Consider the following 5,000-nt stretch of genomic DNA (forward strand, 5'->3'; position numbering starts at 1 on the left):
TTAATTCACATATATTGTTGATGCAATAAAACTTGAAATCTTTGTTATTTAATGTGACTAATGATTGACATCATCATATCATTAACATTTGGGTGAGTAAGAATGGTTTGTTATTATTATTTTTTTTTTTTTTGCTTTTTTATTTGATTGAAATTTTGGTTGTGATATAAATTTCAGTTTTATTGCATTGCTTAAATGTTATTCTCGTAGAGACGCACCCACTGATCTAAAGTATTACATCAGAAATGTCAGTCTGTGTATCTCTCTGGTCTCACAAGATATCCTTAGATGTTACTGATGAGTTTAGAAAAATAAAATTTGGGAATTCATAGGGCAAAGGATATAAAAAACTCTAGTTAACATTTTCTGTGTTGACTATTGATTATATAATCTAAATGAGATGAGGTGAACGTTGTATAAAAACTAAATTGTATTATGTAGAAGAGATAAAGGAAGTAAGAAAGAATCGTAATTGATTCCAGACGGGGAGAGAGAGAGAGAGAGAGAGAGAGAGAGAGAGAGAGAGAGAGACCATAAGTATAGTAGAACTTAAGAAAATCACTACTGGATTAAAAAAATTGTATTCTATATATATATTAAAACTGACTAGACATTTTCTGACTTTAAGAGGAAAATGTATATGTGTAAAACTATTGATGCATAAAAAAAGATTTTAAATCTTCGGCAAATGATATTGTTTAGTGCACTATAATGCTTTTTCCACGTTCTTTTAGAAAATCATAATTTCAAAGCCAGTCATTGTAGAAGCAAAACCATGAAAGAAGCAATATTTGCTTTAGAAATAGTTCTAGTTATAAGAGAAAATATCTGAAAATGATAAATCCGTGGTATTGGGGTGATGAGGATCATTTGTAGGTAGGAGACTGAAAAGCACAGATGGAGAGATTGCCAGATGGACAGTTTTTAAGGCAGATTGTCCTGTAAGGGAAAAGAAATAGAACAGAATAATTCAGAGAACGAAGGCTTGTAAGGTATAACGTGATAATGATGCTAAAATAACACGAGACATAAAATGAGAAACATATGAACAAAGATTTATAAAAAGAAATGTAAGGTCATCAACATTTGTTGCTGGACCAGTACTAAATCCATTCCTTGGCCGCCCCATTGGTGTTCAAGAGGTTTTGATCTATACAGGTGGGTTTCAGTTCACATTTATGAATTATGAGTTTTATTGTTTGCATTGGATAGCCACTCTGGCACCCACTAGTGGATAACAGTCCCCATTCATGTGTTGGTCTGTCATACCCACTCCGGTTTTTGCTCTGTTTAATATTACCCAGTCTTTTCTTGTGATGGTTGCTCCACTTGGGATTTCATTTGGGCTCTGGATGGCAGCATTTGGTGTTTAGTGGTCCCATTTACTCCACTTTTCGAGCTTATGTTGAGCTGACTGCTCAGGCTCTAAACTATGAATGGTCAGAAAGTTCTATCTGGATTTCAGTCCTCTTGCCGAGACACTATGGACAAAGAGGGAGTGTCTTGTATCGTTTTCTTGACTATGTATCTGTCTTAGTATGGATGTCTCTGTGGATGGGTGATGGTGCAATGCCCGCCAATCTGTAGTGTGTGGGAAGTGGTGCTGGTTTCAAGGCACCGGTTATTATTCTACATGTGTTGTTAAGCTCAGGATCTATTTTGTGAGCGTGGCTTGATCATGCCTATGCTGGTGAGCAATATTCAGCAACAAAGTAGCATAGTGCTGGGGCTGTAGTTTTCAGTGTTTTCGGATCTATTCCCCAATTGGCGTTATCAAGTTTCCTTATTAGATTGTTTCTCATGGCAACATTTACCTTTAGTTTTCATATATGTTTTGCAAAACAGGGTTTGGTCTAATGTGTCTCCCATGTAGGTTTACAAGAAAGTCAACATGCCCAAGTCTCTAATTATTCCAGAAGATGTTCAATTTTCTTTTTACTTGGTGGTTATTTTTGTGAAATACAAACCTAAATCTCCAGAATTGACATTAAGTGAATTACATTTGCAGTACTCTGTGAGATGTTCAAGAGTTGCTGACAGTCTCTTTTCGATAGTTTCAATCGTCTGCATATATAAATCTCCGGATGTTACCAAACTCCGGCTGGTCATCTGTATAGATGTTAAAAAATAATGGAGTCAGAACAGAGCCTTATAGGAGACTATTCTTTTTTCTGCGTAAGATATCTGCTCTTCTTGCCATCCCTTTCAACAGAGAAACATCAGTTTGTGAGTGATGGTTTTATGATCTTCACAATCTTTGTGGTATGAAAAACTTTGGACATCTTTAAGGGACATTCTGTGATTTACTCTACCATATGCAGCAGCCAGATCCACAAGAATTGCGCCAGTATTCCGGGTTGGAATCCAGCCTGGTCTGGTGATAGTTGCTGTTCCACTGTAGGGCATATTCGGGCCATTATCATTAGTTCATTTATTTGTAGAGAATGCATATTAGGGAAATGGTACGGTAGCTTTTTTGCTCTCTAGATCTTTTCAAGTTAGGGCTCTTCTCCATATTTTTGAGATATTTAAATTTAATTTGTTTTATAGTTTTTAAAGCGAGCACATATCCATGATCAGGTTCTGGCAGCAAAGTGTTGTATTATTTATGTTGTGATTCAGTCAAGTCCAGCTGTTTTGCCAGGTTTTAGGTATTTCATGGCTTCTGGAATACTTCCACGGTGAACAGATTGAATTGTTTATCACATTCCCGCTTGATGCAATTGAGGTATCCTCATTCTCTATTGGGTATTTTTCCATTGCGTAAATTAGTTGGTTTGTCACTTTATCCAATGTCATAGAAGTCACTCTTGTTCGAGTGTTTTCTTCAGTTTTTTTTTATAGTAGTCCATGCTTTCTTGCTATTATGAGTCATATCTCTATTACATATCGGACCATCGTTTCAGTCTTCCATTTGTAACAGAAGCTGTTAGGGTCTCACCTATGTTGATAGTGTTTTTAGTGAATGGGTCTTTATTAAATTCTTGTACATACTCCTCATATAGGTCTTTACTCAGATCTCTTACACAAGGGATGAAGGTCTTTATGCATCCTCTTGGGATATGTTTACTGGAAAATTCCCACACAAGCTTTTTGAAGTTCTTGCTTCAGTGGTGGAGAATGGAGATCCTGGAATCGAGCTCAGGTATGAAGTCTTCCCTTTCTGCCTTTTGCAAATTAGATCTGGGGGCTGATTTTGAGTCATGAGGCCCGATAACTGGTTTAATATCCAAAGTGATTGGTCTTTGCTGTGATTTTGGGGTAGGGTCGCTAACAGTTTCGTCAAAGTTACTTTGGAAGCGAGAGGACACAAACACCAGGTCAGGGTTATATCCTCTTCTCCATGTAGCACTCATAAAGGATGGTTCATCTTTTGCATTGTGTTTTGAATGCCCAATTGTTGTCCAGAACCCATTCCTCAACGGCCTCACCATCATCATTACTTTGGGTATAGCCCCCCTATGGTGTTATGACAGTAGTAATTATAGCCTTATTTCTTGATTTGAAACAATTTGTGCCACCTAAATGGTGTTGGTGGGGTCATATATACTGGCATAATGATGGTGTGTGTCATTTGTACTTCAAGTATTTTCATCCTTTCAGGAGAAAGATCTTTGTTGTTCAAGATCATCGATATATATCTCACATAAATAGCACTTCCGTGAACAACGCTAGCATGGGAGACCACCAGGTGCATGCCTGGGATTTTACGTGGTGCCGAGTTCTTATGTGTCTCCTGGAGACACGGTATGTCAACTCTGAGGCTGGATAGGATTTCTGTTTTTGTTAGTGTTGCCATGGAGCCTTGGCTCCTCTGCTCGGTCGGAATCTCCCTGGCTTGAGTGGTTACCACATTGCCATATTTTTCAGACCTGTCGGTTTGAGTGCCGCTAGCTCTAGATGTGAGTAGGCTAAGGGTCTCCCCCTACTTTATTAGAATAGAGCGTTCTCCTTGCCGCCTTAAACTGGTCGGCTAATTCATTCAGCTTTGAAGCTTGCATATTTATGGCCGAAGATTTATCCTTTTAACACCCCTCTTTTTTATTACTGTGCGTGATATAGAAATTGGTGTCCCCTATTCAGGGGATTAACAAGGTTGAGAGTTCTTTGCAAGCACACACGGGAAGGCTCTTTACTGGGATTTTGATGCTAAGGTGTCCACTTTCTGGAAGGAAGACGAAAAACTATGAAAATACAGAAGTAGGAAGATTATGTCTATTCCATGTACTTGTTGATATTTATAGTTGGGGGATGAAAATTTTTCCAGAGTTTATAGAAGAACCAGGACATGTGTTACTGGCTATAGGAACGGACATGTGCAAGAACATGATAGAATTTGCACATACATACATACATACATATCGCTTAAGCAACTAAAGGAAAATGTTAGTAAGACAAAAACACTAACTCCAGTTAAGTTTTTCACTTGCCTAGGTGGCTTCATTCATATCTTATGCTCATCACGTGTCTGCAGTCTTAGATTTTTGCAAGTACTTACATACATAATTCAAACCATGCTGGCGCCTCGTGTTTACATTAAACATGCAATTCAGTGCAACTTTAATCGATACAACTCATCAATAACGTTAATGTACACAGAACGAAGAAATTTACACTTACGTATAAAAAGGTAGTCTGGCTCCATCTTTATACCAGAGAACCAGGTTAGGGGTATCACCAAGGTGACTTCGTGCCACCATGCAGGGTAAGCGCGTGATCATACCTTCCACTCCTTGAACCGAGCTTTGTGACCCTGGGAAAATAAAGGCAAGAGAGATCCTTATTTTTTTTGTGGGATTTTCACAAATTAAAGGACAATTTGTAGGTGAATGATAAGTGAATATAACAGTTGAAATATAGGTTTTGCAATGTGTGTACACTATTAAAAATTTGCATTGAAAAAACGGTAAATGTCTGGCAACATTTATTCCCTGACTTTTACCGTTTTAAAAACAGATATATTGGCGTAAAGGAGTTATGTTATGGCCACCAACCCGTAA

The 5,000-nt window shown here is 37.8% G+C and overlaps 1 pseudogene; it reads right to left on the reverse strand.

Annotated features, from left to right (window-relative positions):
* Positions 1 to 5,000, reverse strand: part of LOC137650727 (hemicentin-2-like) — a 350,211-nt pseudogene that overhangs the window by 88,277 nt on the left and 256,934 nt on the right.

Source organism: Palaemon carinicauda, chromosome 12 (genome assembly GCF_036898095.1).
Source record: "Palaemon carinicauda isolate YSFRI2023 chromosome 12, ASM3689809v2, whole genome shotgun sequence".
NCBI lineage: Eukaryota > Metazoa > Arthropoda > Malacostraca > Decapoda > Palaemonidae > Palaemon > Palaemon carinicauda.